Genomic DNA, 20,236 nt, shown 5'->3' on the forward strand with positions numbered 1-20,236 from the left:
AAATCATATTTAAAGTTGTAGTTATTCAATTTTCTTCGACTTTCTAATAGACACTTTGTTTACTCAAAATATACTCACTCAAAACAATTAAAATGACTGTCTGTCATACTCACTCAAAATGGCCTCTGAAGATGAACACAGGCATTATTACTTACTACCTATAGTCTACCACATTCTCGGGGTGATACTGGAAAAGCATTGTGCCGGGAGTTGTCTCTACTGAATTACATGAGCCAAGAGTGCTTGGCAGGACCGTATAAGATTAGGAACCATTGGACAATACAATGCGTAGTTTCCCGTTGAATCCTGTTACATCTGCCTTTCACCAAGTCACCGAACAACACAAAGCTTCAGCAGCCTTGCCACAGTCTCCTTCCTTCACATATATGAACCAAGATAAATAGAGCGAAACATAACTGAGAAGGGTTACACGAACTGCTGTGACCATTCAAGCCCCATTCAAGTTGTTTTTTCCCCCATTTAAATGCATTTGTCTGGGAAGAGACATAGCTTGCAAATGCAACCTTCTGTTCAACCATTTCTCTAGAGTCCAATTTCTGACCTGAACTTTACTTTTTCCCTTCTCAAAGGAAAAAAAAAAAAAGGTTTACTTTACTTCTACATCTCTCAAGAATGGGACTGTAAAGTATCAAGTTCTTCTCACTGACCTGGTCTTTGATGGCTGTTCTGAAGATTTTCCCCAAATTCAGAGAAGCTGTACTTCCATCCTGGCTCCCTTGCTGGCATACCAATGGTGGCTTCACTTAACGCTACCCTTGTCTTTTAGTTGTTTTATTCCCACAGTTCCCTTTGATCCATTGTCAAAATAGCACAGAGCCACAGCCCACAGACTATACAAAGTTCACTTCTTCACAAATTTAACAGACTCGACTCACTTCAAAATCCTTTATCTTCTAACATTTGCTAAGCACCAAACTATGTTATTCTAGGAAATGTAATTCACTTATTCTGTTTTCTTAAGGTCTCCATGTGATTCTGGTTTCAAACACCTTATGAAGCAGCATTTATTATTTAAATAGACTTCATTACTTCCATGCTGATTCGTGGTGTAGAACTATGCAGAGGTCACAAGCAAAACGCTTTCTAAGACAATATACAAGGTTGCAGAACACCCAGAAAAGATTTAAAATTATTAAAGCTTTCCTCTTCAGCTGTGAGACCGGGAGGATGTTATTGTGTCAAGGTCGTTTTGAATTGTTGCTCCAAGGACAAGCTGGGTAAAGTATTGTTCTTGCAGGAAAGAGCTGGGTACTTACTTTCATCGAATGTTAAAAGATTTACTACGAAAAACCTGGGGAATACAGACCTTGGTACTCTGTTGCTTTTGTTCACTGAGCTTTCCTTGTAGTTCTGGCTAGATGTTTGTTATTGTTTCCTGAGAACAGGTCCAAAGCCAAAGAGAAACAAAAGAATTTGAGATGGGGACACATGATTATCTTTTCTTGCCTTTTATATGGATGTTCTCTATGTATTATGCCAATGGACATGTAGAGTCAGCTTTAGGCATCAAAATTATTTTCAAGCCACAAAATCACGTGTCCCATGTTATGGATAACTTGATAGGTATTCTTGTGTTTGTCCCTCTGGGTAAATTTCTATATTTCATATTCTCATTTTCTGTAACTGTTTTTGATCTTATAAATTGGCATCAGGTTTGTACACATTCTTTTTCACAGAAAGTGATTAGTATTCAATTAAGTTTTTGTCTATTCTGATCTTCTAATGTCCTGAGTTGTTATTTATCCTTAACTTCTTCAAGAACACTTTATTTTTTTCTTTGCAAATTCCACATGCAAATACAACTTACTTCAAACATATCTACTTCCGTTCCAACTCCTCTAAGATCAGCCTCCTGCATCCTCCTTCCTGCTCCACATCTTTATTGTTGTCTTTATTGTTGTGGTGGTGGTAGTGGTGGTAGTGGTGGTGGTTGTTTCTATAATTCACCAAATCCAGTTTGTGTGGCCCATATACAAGTGGATTTGGGACCATCCAGTGGGGAATGATAAACCTGGTAGGGTTCACATCCCTAAGTTAAGGGCAGAGACCCATGCACTCCTTCCCTCATCCATGATGTGCGTTGATCTTGTGAAGATGTAAACATCTTATTCAGAAAACTATAGCCACGATTGCTGTGAGTGTAGACTATACTTTTTTTTTTATCCTTGTCCTAACTGACAACTGGATATTACATTCTTTCTTCTCTGTCTTTTGTGACTTTCACTGAAATTTGAGGGCAGGTTATGATAAAGATGCCTCGTTTATGGCTGAACATTTCATAAATACTTGATTTCTCCACTTTGAATACTTATGAACATCTGTTTTAATACAAAGTGATTAGTCAGGAAGGGGCTTTAAGTTCTTATTCTTCTAATTTTTGAACCATCACAATTAAGAATTTCTATTTCTAGCTCAATTCTAAGTAACACACCTGATTTAAATTTCATTTTCCATGAGAAAGACTTTTGGTAGCTTATCCTTTTGTCCAAAAATACTTTCCTTTGTTCTTTGGATTTAATACAGGTTCGAACAAACTCCCCAAGCTCATAATAATTCCTGGAATGAAAAGGAACAACACCTCAACCAGGAGCTTTAGAGAGAGCTCAGATAGCTTCTCAAGCATAAAGACTTGAGTTCACATCCCCAGAAATCACCTAATGCTGGAAGGGTGTAGTCGCCCAACTATTACTCTAGCACTCTCTTGGAAGGCAGAGAGAGGTGATCTCTGGGACAAGCTGCCTACCCAGACTATGTATCCTCGTTGGCTAGTTCTGTGTTCAAGTGAGAGACACTGACTTATGAATAACAAGGAGAGGTATTGAGGAAGATACCCAACATTAACTTTGAGTCTCAAATAGGCACATATGTAAGAACACACAATATACAAATGAGCTCACATACCTGCAAGCACATGAATATGTATGGTCATGCCACACATACAAACATACACCAATAATTATCACTCTAAGCATTTATCAACATTAAAATTAAACATTTGTATGATTTCAGTAAATTTTAAGTCGTTTGTTATATAAAGCAACTTGGGTAGGTAAAAGATGTACTGGTGTTATTACTATAAGAAATATAGCCATTTTATAATGAATTTGATGAGCCTTTCTTTATCCCTTTCATTTCCTGTGTAAGAAAAGTACACTCATTTTAACACAAGTCAGTGTCAATGAAAACTGTAAGATAAAAATGGTGGGCCTCAATATGTGGGGATTCTTCAAGGCATAAAAAGGATTAGTGTGTGATGAGGTGTCCTGCCCTGCTGGGAAAGGTGAAAGGGGAAGCTCCAGAGAGCACATGGGGAATGAGTTTGGCTCCAGATGAGCTGAAACAGAGCAGGCTAACGGAGCAGAGGGTATGAGCACCAGCTTCATCACTCTTCCAGTTTCGTTCCTTCATCATAACACATACACACCGTTTTCCCTTCTTCGAGCAGGTTGCAGAGTTTCTTGTAAGGTAATCTTCCTAAAATATGATTGGAACAAATTTGAGAAGGTGAACATGAGCATGTTAAACAAGAGTGAATCTCTGCATGACAGGATAGAAACTACAGAGTAGAAGGGAAGGAAGATGAAGGAAGTCCTACTTGCCTTTTCATTGTCAAGAGCTATATTTAGGTCTTGCCTTTGGCAGACATTCTACAGACTCTTGTGTTTCCCAAATAAGCAGTTCCCCCATCCCCTCTGGAGAACATGATGTCCAATGTGAGAGTCAAATAAGAAAATTGGCTGTGGAGAAATTTAATGATCATGGTGGTGCTAAAAAGAAAGTCTAATGCTTTTATAAACAAATCAAAGAATGTTTTAGAGAAAATGTAGTGGCTGGGGATATGATTCAGCAGGTATAGTACTCGGTCTGCACATAGGAAGCTTGAATTCCATCGTCCACACTGTACAAACTAGACCTGCCATCATAAAACTATAACCTTCTTGTTTTGGAGTTTTCCTTCTAGTATCTTCTGTAGGGCCGGATTTGTGACTAGGCACTGTTTAAACTTGGTTTTGTTTTGGAATATCTTGTTTTCTCCATCTAATGCGAACAAAAGTTTTGCTGGGTTTAATAGTCTGGGCTGGCATCTGTGGTCTCTTAGTGGCTGCAGGACATCTGTCCCGGTCCTTCTGGTTCTTATTGTCTCTGTTGAGAAGTCAGGTGTAATTCTGATAGGCTTGATTTTATATGTGACTTGGCCTTTTTCCATTGCAGCTTTTACCTCATGAAACTAAAAAGCTTCTGTAAGGCAAAGAACATAGTCAACACAACAAAACAACAGCCTACAGACTGGGGAAAGATCTTCACCAACTTTACATCTGACTGAGGGCTAATATATAAAATATATAAAGAAGTCAAGAAATTAAACACCACCCAAACAAATCGGCCAATAAAAAATATAGGGTACAGAGCTAAACAGAGAATTCTCAAGAGAGGAATATCAAATGGCCAAGAAACACTTAAAGAAATACTTACCATCCTTAGTCATTACAGAAATGCAAATCAAAAGGACTCTGAGATTTCATCTTACACACACTAGAATGACTAAGATAAACAACTCAAGTGACAGTGTGTGCTGGCAGTTATGTGGAGAAAGGGGAACACTCCTCTATTGCTGGTGGGAATGGAAACTTGGAAAACCACTTTGGGAATCAATCTGACTCTTTCTCAGAAAACTGGAAATAGTGCTACCTCAAGACCCAGCTACACCACTCCTGGGTGTACACCCAAAATATGATCCACCATATGACAAGGACATTTGCTCAACTCTGTTCATAGCAGCTTTATTCATAATGCACAGAATCTGGAAACAACCTAGATATCCCTCAATTGAAGCTGTGGTACGTTTACACTGTGGAATACCACTTCAGTTATTAAAAACTGAGAAAATCTTGAAAATTTCAAGCAAACGGAAGGAAGTAGAAAAGATAATCCTGAATGAGGTAACCCAGAACCAGAAAGATACTCATGGTATATATGCATTTATAAGCAGATATTAGACACATAATGCGGGATAACCACACTATAATACAGAGACCTAAAGAAGCTAAAAAACAAAGAGGACCCTAGGGCTAATGCTTAAATCTCATTCAGAAGGGCATACAGAATAGTACCTGGAAGTAGTTGAACAGAAGGAACAGGATGGAGCCTATCACAGAGGTTCTCTGTAAGACTCTACCCAGCAGGGGATCAGAGCAGATTCTGAGACTCATAGTTAAACTTCTGGGTGGAGCACAGGGAGTCTTATGGAAGAGTTGGGGTATAAAAGGACCTGATGAAGACAGGAGATCCACAAGGAGACCAGTGGAGCCAACAAATCTTGGCAGAGGTTGAGGGTGCTGCAGACACTGATGCACCAACCAAGGACCATGTATGCTGAGGACCTCTGCACAGATGTAGTTGACAGGCAGCACAGTCTCCTTGTGGGTCCCACAATATGAGGAATACGGACCACCTCTGACATGGACTCTTGTGCTCATTTGTTGATCACTTCCCCCTGGCTGGATGGCCTTTCCAGGCCACAGAGGAAGAGGATACAGGCAGTCCAGATGAGACATGATACGCTGGTATCAGATGTTAGGAGAGGAGGGCCCCCACTTTCTGAGGACTAGGGGAGGGGGCCAGTGGGGGATGGAGGATGGGACAGGGAGGCAATGAGGGAGCGGGCTATAATCAGTATGTAAAATGAACAAATTTTTAAAAAAATCTGTAACCCTAGCACTTGGGAGGAGGAGGCCTGAGGATCATCCTACATAGGAACTACAGATATCGGTATCATTTACCATCAAATATCCCTGTAGTCTTTGTCAATATGCACCTAGCTATTAGAATTGATGTATGATGCTCTCAGTGCTAAATACTGACCCTTACCAAGAACAGCCCATGTGTCATTGTCCTTGACAGTTCCCAGAATCCAAGGAAGACAGTTCAGAACTGCCTATAATGGGAGCTCTGAAGGATGAGTCACCTCTGTGTGTTGCAAGCACCTGTAACCATGATCACATAACCACATGATGACACAGGCAGGTACTTAGGTTTAAAAAAAAATGCTGATAATGAGAACCTATAAAATATGAAGTATTTAAGATGGGATGTGTAATTAAAATGCATATAGGAGAACTATACATAAGGAAGGAGGCCGTGTGATTGGACAGCACTCACTAGAAACCATTAGGCTAGGAGTCACCATTTACTAGTCATCAGCATTTAGGAGGTTCCTAAGTTTTGGGCTTGGGATTGTCATGGAAGATGGAGTAGAATAAGAAATTTACTGTTGTAGCCATTTAGCCATTTAAAAGTATGGCAAGTGGGGCCAAAACATTCATTCTTATCTGCACAAAAGGGTGAATAGAAGGCAGAAATCAGCCTGAACAATAAACTATCACTTGTGAGCCCCCTTATTTGAGCAGGGTAAATTACACCTGAGCTTGAAAGCAGAACTGACCACCTGGACATGGACTCTAAATGTGTTTCCTGTTATCATCTCTTCTCTTATTTTACAAATTAATACTGGCTTTTAGGAAAACTTAAAATAGCTGATGCTAGAAAAGCTAAAAATAAGTGGGAAAAAAAGCATTGCCTTTATCAATATACTCTGATCTTCCTAAATTCAATAAGAGGCTAGATTATACCTGTGTTCGGTGTTCTGAATGAAGAGACATGAATCCATATAAACAAGTATGTGTGTATATATATGTATATATATATAATATTTATATGTAAGTATAACATAAGTATTATCTTTATGATATAAGTATATCATATGATGTAATATATTTAATAGAAAATGAACCTAAATATATTTATAAATATGTAATAAATATATTGTGTATTATAAATATATTTGATATTTCTGTATAAATAGTAACATAAATAGTATCAGCATTTATAGCATATACACGTGTATGCATGTTACAGCAGCCAGTGTATGAGCAAACTGTAAAATACGTCAAACTTAAGAGGAACGTCAGACAAAGGCATAAGTAAGAACAGCAACAACCAAAAGAACAAAAATTTGGCTTGCTTTTCTATTGCTGTGATAAGATACCATTACAAAGACGACTTTATAGAACAGTTTATTTGGGGATTACAGTTTCAAAGATGTAGAGACCATGACCACTATGACAAAATTATAGCTGCAGCTTGGTAGGCACAATGCGGGAGGGTATCTGAGAGCTAACATCTTGAGACACAACTCAAGCCAGACAGAACACATGGGAAATGCATGAGTCTTTTAAGATCTCAAAGTCCACCCCCTTTGATATACCTTCTCCAACAGGGTGATACCTCCTAATCATTCCCAACCTGTTCCAGCAGCTGGGGCCATGAAATATATGAGCCCATGGGAACCATTCTATGTTAAACTACCACATATGATAAATGTATAAGAAAAATTCAAGATGAAATCCATGTCTTTACTTCCTAATATATATATATATATATATATATATATATATATATATATATATATATATATATATAAGAACTGAGATTGAGAGAGCAGATTAAAGTCTACACATGGGTTTGGCATTGTGGTACTCACTTTTAAACCCAGCCCTCATGAGTCAAAGGCTATCCGTTACCTGAGAGACAGAGATCACTTTAGACTCTATAGTGAGTTGTAACCTAGCCACTGACTACTTAGTGGTACTTTGTCTCCATAATTAAAATAAAAAATAAGTAAATTGGCTTCTTGATAATAGTACTGGATTTCTACACCAATTGAAATAATTGATTTCCATTGGCTAGATCTGGGTAGGAGTTCGAAGTTTACTGCACGTATTGTCCACAGCTGGTGCCATAGTTGGAGCAGGACCACTGGGCCCAGATCTGCCCATCATAATGTTCTACTTATAGGTTTCTAGGATCCTCTGGATCCTTCTGTTTCCCCATTCTCCAATGCTTCTCTCACTTAGAGTCCCAATAGGATGTCCTCCCCTCTGTCCCACTTTCCTGGTAAGTGAAGACTATCATGGGGCATGTCCCTTGGGCTAGTGTGCAGATATAAGTGAGTATACACCATTTAACTCTTTCTGCTTCTGGGTTAACTTACTCATTATGATCATTTCTAGTTCAATCCATTTGTCCACAAATTTTGGGAATTCCTTGTTTTTAATAGCTGAGTAGTATTCCGTAGTGTAAATGTACCACAGTTGAGTGGAGAGTGGGGACTGATTTTCACACGTACTCTGGTACCCCATATTTGACCATGTCCCCTGGATGGGGAGGCCTGGTGGCACTCAAAGGAAGGATAACAGGCTACCAAGAAGAAACTTGATACCCTATGAGCATATACAGGGGGAGGAGGTCACGCTCAGACACAGTCATAGGGAAAGGGAGTAAGGGGAAATGGGAGGGAGGGAGGAATAGGAGGATACAAGGGATGGGATAACCATTGAGATGTAATATGAATAAATTAATAAAATATATATTTTTAAAAGAAATAATTGATTTCATACTGCTAGCTATATTAAATAATTCAACATCTTTGTTTATTCTGCCACCATCATCCAACTATTCTGCAATTTCTATTCTAAAAAATAAAATGCATATTCAGTAGCAAGAGTGTAACATCTTCAAATGGCCCCATAGCCTTCTTGAAAATTTGATGTTTCAGGAAGCAAGGCTGAAAGTAGAAAGAGCTATTAAGTGACAGATGTTAGGGGAAATGAGATAGGACTTTTAATTGAAGCTATGGTGATATACATTCTGTAAACTTTTATTATGGTATAGGGATATTACAAAGGGAGAGTGGAAAGTATGACGAGTAAATTCGAACAAGACACATACATACATATATACATACATACATACATACATACATACATACATACACAAAGAAAGGGTCACTTGATATTTATACTTATATACATATATGTATATAGACAGATAGATAATACAAGATCTATTATCTTATTTATTTGGCTATGTGTTTTAATTTATTTTTTCACAATTAAAGTCTAGGTGAGATTTTTCATGGTTAACTATTAGGGTAGTGATATAAATAGACTATTTTTAGGTTGTCAAAATAATAGCATATGAAATAACTTAGTATGTCAGCTGGGAAATAATAGTCCACTAGATTTTTGTTAAATTTATCTAATACTTCATAGTCCATATTTCTTAGTGAAAGTAACCCCAATAAGTGAATATGATGCTGGACAAGGGACTACACTTAATTTTGCTTATGGCATTAGTAACATTGACATTTCTTTCTCACACACCAACTTCTATTGGAAGACAGAAATGGAGACATGGACTCCGATGTACAATACTGGTTTGGCAATTTAGTATCTCTGACATTGAGAGAAGTTCTCTGAGGGGAAAAAGAGATTAAGTGCTACTTCTTGAGCTTCCCCCAGAGTGGGCTACTGGAACAACAATACTTGAAAAATTCTGGTCCACCTGCAAAAGACATAAACATTAACCAATTCAAGTAGCCTGAGAGTCTTTGTATATGGACTCCTACAAAGAAGGGGCAGGGAATTTAATTTCTTGATCTCTGCCATTTTAAGATGGTAATAAAATCAAAAGTTGTCAGTGCAGAAGAAGGGACAGGTTTCAAGGAACTTGAAGGACATACAGGTGTGTACCAGGCAGTCAGCATCTTCTACAAGTATCATTTAATTAATTCCCTCTGTATGCTCCCATTGCTTCATCCCAATTTTCTACAAATATATGATATAGTTGGCTGGAGACATATTGAGTGGGAACAGATTAGACTTGGACTTTTTTTATATATATAATTGTACACACACTTCCATCTTCTCACTTTCTGCATATCACAACTGACTCATGCTGAGACTGGTCCTCTTTGGTACCTGACAGTCACAATAATCTCTGGTTTCCTGGGTGTCCTGGTTTCATTTCTGTTGGTATAACAATATAACCTTTCCAAAACCAAATTATTAGAGAAAGGGCTATTTGTCTTACAATTCTGAGCTACAGTCTATCATTTTGAAGATGTCAGGGCAGGAACTCTAGCAGTTAGCTCCATCACATAGTCAAGTGACCCATAGTCAAAAGTAAAGAGAGAATAAAATCATCCTTGTTTGCTCCCTTTTTCCCATTTAGCTGTTTCCTGTTCTATGTGAAACAGTATCCTTTGTTTAGGGAATGATACCTCCCATGGTGAAATGGATCTTCTGTGTCAACTAATGATCAAAACAATCCCCCACAGAAATGCCCACCAGCCAACCTGATGTAGGTAAGTCATCACTAAAACTGTTTCCAGGTGATTCTAGACTGCGTCAATTTGACAGTTATAACCAACACAACTGCTTCTTTATTTCCCTTTTATTTTCTTCCACTAAGGAAAACCTTGTTTATCAGAATCCCGTGTATCTAATACTTCCTTTCAGCTGCCATAGAGCTTTCAGTAGACCTTACTATCTCACGGACTCTCAGTGTTTTAAACCCATGCAGGTTCACAGCTTCCTCCTTCCATTCCAAATCTCCAATTATTTCCATTTCATTCTATTCTATCTTTTTGTGTTCCATTCCATTCCTTTCTATTGATGTATCACATAAGAAAAAACAGAAAACTTACATAGCAGAGCACCAAGGAAAAAAGAGACATACTGAAATTCAAATATCTATACATCAACTCATTGAAATTACCAGCTGTAATTGTATGAGAGCTGTGTGACATACCAAAAGAAGTGATACCTGAGTAACAGAATGTCTCCACATCCTCTCCAAACATCCCTGAAGTCATAAATATTACTTAAAATCTCTAATATCTTCCTACATTCTGATCTATGAAAATGGTCTAAGCTAGAATTTTATGGTACAACATGCAGGCTTCTGTGCTTTCTATCTAGAATAACCAATTAAAACCTATTTAGCTGATTCATTCTCTGTGAAATGTTATTTTACAGCAGTGCATTCCAGTGACACGAGGCTTTCAAACTGTTAATTGTTCTTTTAAAATATCTTCCTTGTGTAGTTGTTCAGCTAACAGTGTATTTCCAAGTAGAAATAAGTCCCCTTTCTTAGTCTTGCCTGCCTGACTGATGTACGTTGATGTTCAGAAATATAACTATCAACTCTCAATTCTTAAAAGGAGGCAAGGAAATATCATATTCAAGATTTCAATATGATCAGTGAGGGGTAATAGTAAGAACTGCTTTGTTGTCTTCTCCCAAGATTATTGTTTCATTAGTCCTCAAGTAATTTATTCCTTTAAACACTAGCAGTTTGAAATTATTTGAATAATTTAATGCATCATCAAATCTTTGACATTTAATAATAACATAGCATACTACGTAGGAGCACCTATCCAGAGATAGGCTGCCTGGATTAATGAATACATCACCATTAACCATCTTGTTAAATTTATCTCAAGATGAAGTGTCTTTATCTGCAAACATAGGATTAGAGGATATAGCTGTAGTGCTCTATTAGCTGTGAAATATGTAGGAAACAATTCTAGACACACAGCACAGGCATAACTGAAATAAAAATCATTGTGTTATTAAAATGTCACAGGACTAAGTTAATCATGATTGAAAAACATATGAATGGTTAAAGTCAATCATATAGTTTTCCAAATTGTAGGCAGTAAATAAAAATCACTATAATTTCTCAAGGAATTGAGATGGAATGTTAGTGAAATCTACAGTGAGGATTATGTTGTAGCACACTATTTTATTCATATCTCCCCTTAATGAAGCCATGATATTGAAGTATCCAAATTATTGGAACCATGATATAGCTTGGGAAATCTATTCCTCTAAATAGAATTGCTATCCAATCATTAAATTTTGTCTTAACAAAGCTTTGGAATACCAACTATATGCTAAACTCCATTCCAAAAGTTGTATGTTACAGAAAGAATTAATTAAGGTCCTAAACTAGTTGTCCTTAAGGAGCTATTATGTTCACTGGGCCCACTGAGACTTTAAAGGAAGAGGGCTCAAGCTGATGAGAAAGATTCAAATTATGAGAGTGATTTAAAAGGACGGAGAATCTCTATTGCTGTGTTTGAATATGGGAAAAACATGAATAGGAACCTGGAATCCTCTGAAAACTGATGGTCATGCTCTGTCTTATATAGTTATAGAGAGATTGGGGGGTCTGTAATGAGGTTAATAGGAGATGGGGAACAAAGGGAGGCAAAAATATGGAGAGGGCCACATAACACTAAAGGCCATTCGAGGTGTCATGTGGAAACAAAACTACTTTAGAACCTTTAAAAAATATCCACATAGGACAGATATCTAAGTGGGATGACCAAATAACAGAGGAGACAAACCTCAACTGAATTTCTTGCCACTGAATGAAACCTCCAGTATAAGAAATATTACATATAATTGAATTGTTGGCCAAATGTGTCCCATGGAAATCCCAAGCTATGCAGGCTTCTTTCAAAGCTATTGGTTACTATCCACAATAAGGCTATAGCTGAAGACAACACCTACGTATCAATAAAATGACTCCCAATGACATCTTGTTATAGCCATAGATCAGCGCCTTGCTTATCCATCATTGAACAATGAAATTGCCCTCCTTCTGCAGGCAATGAGAGATAATAAAGTGACTCTCATTTGAACAATGTGTAGAGAGTGAAAGACCATGGAACACTCAGTCCTAAATGGGATGTTTATATCAAATCTCTCTGTTAGAGTCTGGGAAAACTATGAGGAAGAGGAGACATAAAAAGGGTAAAAGCCAGCATAATGAGAAAACACCAAGAGCCTTCTAGAAACTACAGAACAGATGCATATATGAACTCATAATTTAATGGTAGTTATATGTATATATTTTCAGGCCTGACTATCTCACATCATCAGCAAACTTCTGATCCTCTGGCTCTTACAGTCTTCTAGCCTCCTCTGCGATGCCCTTGTGAGCCTTTAGTTTAGGGGTTGCTTTGTAGAAGCATCAGCTGTAGTAGACTCCACAACTCTGCACTGTGATTGGTGTAGGGTTTTGTTTTGTTGTTGTTTGTTTTTTTTTGTAATGCCTCCATCTGTTGCAAAGATATTTTTCCTTGATGATCAATAAGGACTACACTTCTTGTGAATACAAGGACAAATGTTTAGAATGTAGTGAGTGATTATGGTGGCATAGTAGATCCAAGATTTCGTTAACCTTGGGGAACTGGTTAGGTTTCTAGTATCAAGCATGATTTCCTTCCTGTTGAATGGTTCTTAAGTCTGATTAGAGAGATGTCATTGAAGATATCTTGACTGTGGGCCACTACTGCACATAGTTCATATTCATTTCTGTTCATATTCAATTCTGTTTGCTTTGTGGTTCATAGGTGTCATAGTTGGGTAGTCTGTTTAGTGCCCCCATGCTTTGTAAATGATGCACTGAGTAAGACTCCATTTACCTAATAATTATGGCTAAGAGATAGCAATTGGTCTTCCATAAAATTAAAAAGCTTCTGTGGAACTAAAGAGGTAGTCTCTTGGTGAAAATTATTGCCACAATATGGGGATCTTTGCCATCTACCCATCTGACAAAAAACTTACAGAACACAAAAATAAACATATATACAAACACACACATATACATACAGAGAGAGAGAAAGAGAGAGAGGGGGAAAGAGAGAGAGAAAGAGAGAGAGGGGGAAAGAGAGAGAGAGAGAGAGAGAGAGAGAGAGAGAGAGAGAGAGAGAGAGAGAAATCGGGATCTCAAAAAATGAAAAGCAAAATAAAATGAAAATGACTTGGGAAAATAAAGGCTAAGAAACATCTTTTAAAAAATAGATGCCTGAAATAATCAAACTCAGGGTTGAAATCAATAAGTTAGAAACAAAGAAAACAATTAACAGAATCAATGAAAAACAGAGCTGTTTCTTGAAGAAAATCAACCTGATAGACAAACCATTAGTCAAACAAACTAAAAGGCAGAGAAATACTATTCAAATCAACAAAATCAGGAGTAAATAAGAGAGATATAACAACAGACACTGAGGAGATCCAAAGAATCATTATGTCCTACTTCAAAGCCTATACATGACAAAATTTGAAAATCTAAATGAAATAGAGACATTTTTCCTTACCAAAGTTGAGTCAAGATCAGAAAAACAAATTAAATAGTCATATATATCCTGTGGAAATAAAAGAAGTCATCAAAAGTCTCCCAACCAAAAAAGTCCAGGGCCAGATAATTTCCACTCAGAATTATACCAGACCATCAAAGAAGAGCTAATACTAATACTCTTCAAAGTATTATACAAAATTGAAATGGAAATAACATAACCAAACTCCTTCTATGTGGCCACAGTCACCTTGATACATAAACACAAATGCCCAACAAAGAAAGAGAGAATTTCAGACCAATTTTTCTTGTAAACATTGATGCAAAAATACTCAATATAATGAATGCAAACTGAATCTCAAAACAAATAAAAAACATATCATTTTCCGTGACCAAGTAGGCTTTATTCCAGGCGTGCAGGGAGTGTTCACTATACAGAAATTCATCAATGTAATCTACAATATGGACAAACTGAAAGAAATAAAACCACATGATCAAATGCTGAAAAAGCATTTGACAAAATGCAACATCCATTCATGTTTAAAGTTTCGGACAGAACAAGGATACAAGGAACATACCTAAACATAATAAAGGCTGGATACAGCAAGCCGATAGCCAACATCAAATTAAATGGAAAGAAAAATCAAAAGAAATTCCACCAAAATCAGGCAGTAGACAAGGCTGCCACTCTTTCCATCTCTCTCTCTCTCTCTCTCTCTCTCTCTCTCTCTCTCTCTCTCTCTCTCTCTTAAGACAAGGTTTCTCTGTGTAGCCTTGGCTACCCTGGACACCTTTGTATACCAGGCTGGCCTCGAACTCACAAGGATCCACCTGCCTCTGCCTCCCTAGTGCTGGGATTAAAGGCATGAGTTACCATGCCCAGCCTCTCTCTATAGCTCTTAAATATAGTACTTGAAGTCCTACCTACAGCAGTAAGACAATGATGGGAAATCAAAGGGATCCACATCAGAAAGTAAGAAGTTAAAGTATCTCTATTCAAAGATGAAATGACAGTATACATAAGTGACCATGAAAATTGCACCAGAGAACTCTCACAGCTTATAAACACATTCAGCAAAGTGGCTAGATACAAGATAAATTTGAAAAAAATTAGTAGGCATCTTCTATACAAGTCACAAATGGGCTGAGAAAGAAATTATAGAAACTATATCCTTCACAATAGCCACAAATGATAAATATATTGGTGTAACTCTCGTCAAGCAAGTAAAAGGCTTGTAGGAAAAGAACTTCAAGTCTCTGAAGAAAGAAATTAAAGAAGATATCAGAAGATGGAAAGATCTCCCATGCTCATTGGTCAGGAGAATCAGCATAGTAAAAATGACCATGTTACCAAAAGCAATCCACAGATTAAATACAATCCTTATCATATTACCTACACAATTCTTTTCAGACCCTGAAAGATCAATTCTCAATTTCATATTAAAAAAAAACTATCCTGTACAATAAAATACCTTCTGGAGGAATCTCCATCCCCAATCTAAAGCTGTACTATAGAGCCACGGTAATAAAAATGGCTTGGTACTAGCATAGAAATAGCCTTGTTGATGGATGAAATCAAATTCAGGTCCAATAAACAAATTCATAAACGTATGGACACTTGGTTTTTGACAAAGGAGCCAAAACCCTACAATGGAAAAAAGATAGCATCTTCAATACATGGTGCCCGTCAAACTGCATGTCTACATGTAAAAAAAAATGCAAATCAATTCATATCTATCACCCTGTGCAAAACTGAAGTACAAGTGCATTAAAGATACCAACATAAAACAAGACACACTAAATCTGTTAGAAGAAAAAGTGGGAAAGATCCTTGAGCTCATTGGCACAGGAGACAACTTTCTGAACAGAACACGAGCAGCTCAGGCTCTAAGATCAACAATTAATAAATGGGACCTTATGAACCTGAAAAGTTTTCATAATGCAAACGACACTGTCAACAGCACAGAACTACAGTCTACAGAATGGAAGAAGATCTTCACCAATCCTACATCTGACAAAGGGCTAATATATATATAATATATTATTAAAATATATAAAGAACTGAACAAATTACAACCACCAAACCAAATAATCAAATAAAAATATGGGGTACAGAACTAGACAGAAAATTCTCAACAAAGGAATAATGAATGACCAATGAACACTTAAAGAAATGTTGAAGGTCCTTAGCTATCAGGAAAATGCAAATCAAAATGACTCTTAGATTCTACTTTATACCTATTGGAATGGCTGAGATAAAAAACTCAAGTGACTGCACATGATGATGAGTATGTGGAGAAAGGAAAACACTTCCCCATTGCTGGTGGTAGTGCAACTTGTACAACCGCTTTGGAAATCAATCTGGTGCTTTCTCAAAATATCCTAAGACCTAGCTATATTACTCCTAGGCATATACCTAAAAGATGCTCCACCATACATCAAAGGCATTTGTTCAATTCTGTTTATAGAAGCTTTATTTGTTTTTTTTTTTTGTTTTTTGTTTTTTGTTTGTTTGTTTGTTTACTTTATTAATTTATTCTTGTTACATCTCAATGGTTATCCCATCCCTTGTATCCTCCCATTCTTCCCTCCCTCCCATTTTCCCCTTATTCCCCTCCCCTATGACTGTTCCTGAGGGGGATTACCTCACCCTGTATATGCTCATAGGGTATCAAGTCTCTTCTTGGTAACCTGCTGTCCTTCCTCTGAGTGCCACCAGGTCTCCCCCTCCAGGGAACATGGTCAAAGGTGAGGCACCAGAGTATGTGAGAAAGTAATATCCCACTCTCCACTCTACTGTGGAGAGTGTTCTGTCCATTGTCTAGATCTGGGTAGGGGTTTAAGGTTTACCGCCTGTATTGTCCTTGGCTGGTGCCTTAGTTTGAGCAGGACCCCTGGGCCCAAATCTGCCTATCATAATGTTCTACTTGTAGGCTTCTAGGACTCTCTGGATCCTTCTACTTTGCCATTCTCCCATGCTTCTCTCATCTAGAGTCCCACTAGAATATCCTCCCCTCTGTCTCAGTTTCCTGGTAAGTGAAGGCTTTCGTGGGACATGCCCCTTGGGCTAGTATGCAGATATAAGTGAGTATATACCATTTGAGTCTTTCTGCTTCTGGGTTAACTCACTCATTATGATCATTTCTAGCTCAATCCATTTGTCCACAAATTTCGGGAATTCCTTGTTTTTAATAGCTGAATAGTATTCCATAGTGTATATGTACCACAGTTTTTTTATTCATTCTTCTATTGAGGGACACTTAGGCTGTTTCCATGTTCTGGCTATTATGAATAAGGCTGCTATGAACATGGTTGAGCAAATTTTCTTGTTGTGTGCTGGAGCACCTTCTGGGTATATTCCAAGGAGTGGAATAGCTGGGTCTTGAGGAAGCCCTATTCCCTGTTTTCTGAGATAGCACCAGATAGATTTCCAAAGTGGTTGTACTAGTTGCATTCCCACCAGCAATGAAGGAGTGTTCCTCTCTACCCCCATCCTCGCCAGCATGTGGTGTCGCTTGAATTTTTGATCTTAGCCATTCTGATGGGTGTAAAATGGAATCTCAGAGTTGTTTTGATTTGCATTTCCCTGATGATTAAGGAGGTTTAGCATTTCTTTAAGTGTTTCTCAGACATTTGATATTCCTCTGTTGAGAATTCTCTGTTTAGTTCCAAGCCCCATTTCTCAATTGGGTTATTTGGTTTGGTGGTGTTTAATTTCTTGAGTTCTTTATATATTTTGGATATTAGACCTTTGTCAGATGTAGGGTTGGTGAAGATCTTTTCCCAGTTTGTAGGCTGTCGCTTTGTTCTCTTGACAGTGTCTCCTGCCTTACAGAAGCTTCTCAGCCTCATGAGGTCCCATTTATTAATTGTTGACATTAATGCCTGGGCTGTTGGTGTTCTGTTCAGAAAGTTGTCTCCTGTGCCAATATGTTCCAGGCTCTTCCCCACTTTTTTTTCTAAGTGACTTAGTGTCTCTGGTTTTATGTTGAAGTCTTTAATCCACTTGGATTTGAGTTTTGTACAAGGTGACAAATATGGGTCCAGTTGCATTTTTTTACACATAGATATCCAGTTAGACCAGCACCATTTGTTGAAGATGCTATCCCTTTTCCATCTAATGAATTTGGCTTCTTTGTTGAAAATCAAGTGACCATATGTGTGTGGATTCATATCTGGGTCTTCGATTCGATTCCACTGATCAACCAGCCTGTTGCTGTGCCAGTACCATGCTGTTTTAAATACTATTGCTTTATAGTACAGTTTGAGATCAGGTATGGAGACTCCTCCGGAGCACCTTTTATTGTACAAGATTGTTTTAGCTATTCTGGTTTTTTTGTTTTTCCATATGAAGTTCAGAATTGAACTTTCAATGTCTTTAAAAAATTGTGTAGGTATTTTGATAGGGATTGCATTGAATCTGTAGATTGCTTTTCGTAGGATGACCATTTTATTATGTTAATTCTCCTGATCCATGAGCAAAGAAGATCATTCCATCTTCTCATGTCATCTTCAATCTCTTTCTTTAGAGTTTTGAAAATTTTTTCAAACAAGTCCTTCACTTGCTTAGTTAGAATAATTCCTAAGTACTTTATATTGCTTGTGGCTAATGTGAAGGGTGTAGTTTTCCTAATTTCTTCCTCTGCAAGCTTGGCATTTGTGTATAGGAAGGCTACAGACTTTTTTGAGTTAATTTTGTATCCAGCCAATTTGCTGAAGGTGTTTATCAGCTGTAGGAGTTCTCTGGTGGAATTTTGAGGGTCACTTATGTAGACTATCATATCATCTGCAAATAGGGATAATTTGACTTCCTCCTTTCCCATTTGAATACCCTTGATCTCCTTTTGTTGTCTTATTGCTCTGGCTAGAACTTCGAGTACTATATTGAAGAGATATGGAGAGAGTGGGCAGCCTTGCCTTGTTCCTGATTTTAGAGGAATTTCCTTGAGTATCTCACCATTTACTTTGATTTTGGCTATTGGTTTCCTATATATAGCCTTTATTATGTTGAGGAAAGTGCCTTGTATTCCCGATCTCTCTAAAACTTTAAACATGAATGGGTGTTGGATTTTATCAAATGCTTTCTCTGTGTCTAAAGAGATGATCATGTGGTCTTTTATTTTCAGTTTGTTTATGTGGTGGATTACATTGATGGATTTCCATATATTAAACCATCCCTGCATGCCTGGAATGAAGCCTACTTGGTCATGATGAATGATATCTTTGATGTGCTCTTGTATTCGTTTGGCAAGTATTTTATTTAGTATTTTTGCATCGATGTTCATTAGAGAAATTGGTCTGAAATTCTCTTTCTTTGTTGAGTCTTTGTTAGGTTTAGGTATCAATGAGACTATGGCCTCATAAAATGAATTTGGTAATGTTCCATCCCTTTCTATATTTTGGAGTAACTTGAAGAGTATGGGTATTAGCTCGCCCTTGAAGGTCTGCACTGAAACCATCTGGCCCTGGGCTTTTTTTTGGTTGGGAGACTATCAATGATTACTTCAATTTCTGTAGGGGAAATGGGACTATTTAGCTTGTTTATCTGTTCTTCACTCAACTTTGGCAAGTGAAATTGATCAAGAAAATCGTCCATTTCCCTTAGATTTTCAAATTTTGTGGCATATATGCCTTCAAAGTAGGATCTTATGATTCTTTGTATTTCTTCAGTGTCTGTTGTTATGTCTCCCTTTTCATTTCTGATTTTGTTGATTTCAATACTGTCTCTCTGCCTTTTAGTTAGTTTGGCTAATGGTCTGTCTATCTTGTTGACTTTCTCAAAGAACCAGCTCTTGGTTTTGTTGATTCTTTGGACTGTTTTCTTAGTTTCTAATTTGTTAATTTCACCCCTGAGTTTGATTATTTCCAGACGTCTACTCCTTTTGGGTGTTTCTGCTTCTTTTTTTTTCTAGGGCTTCCAGTTGTGTCGTTAAGGTGTTTATGTGCAATGCTTCCAATTTCTTTTTAAAGGCACTTAGTGCTATGAATTTTCCTCTTAGCACTGCTTTCAATGTATCCCACAAATTTGGGTATGTTGTTCCTTCATTTTCATTGAATTTCAGAAACTCCTTGATTTCTTTCTTTATTTCTTCCCTGACCCAGGTGTCATTTAGCAGAGAGTTGTTTAGTTTCCACATACATGTAGGAGAAGCTTTATTTGTAATAGCCAGACTCTGGAAACAACCCAAATGTCCCTAAGTGGAAGAATGGATAAAGAAACCAATAC

This window comes from Acomys minous (genome assembly GCF_964271855.1).
Source record: "Acomys minous genome assembly, chromosome: 10".
NCBI classification, from domain to species: domain Eukaryota; kingdom Metazoa; phylum Chordata; class Mammalia; order Rodentia; family Muridae; genus Acomys; species Acomys minous.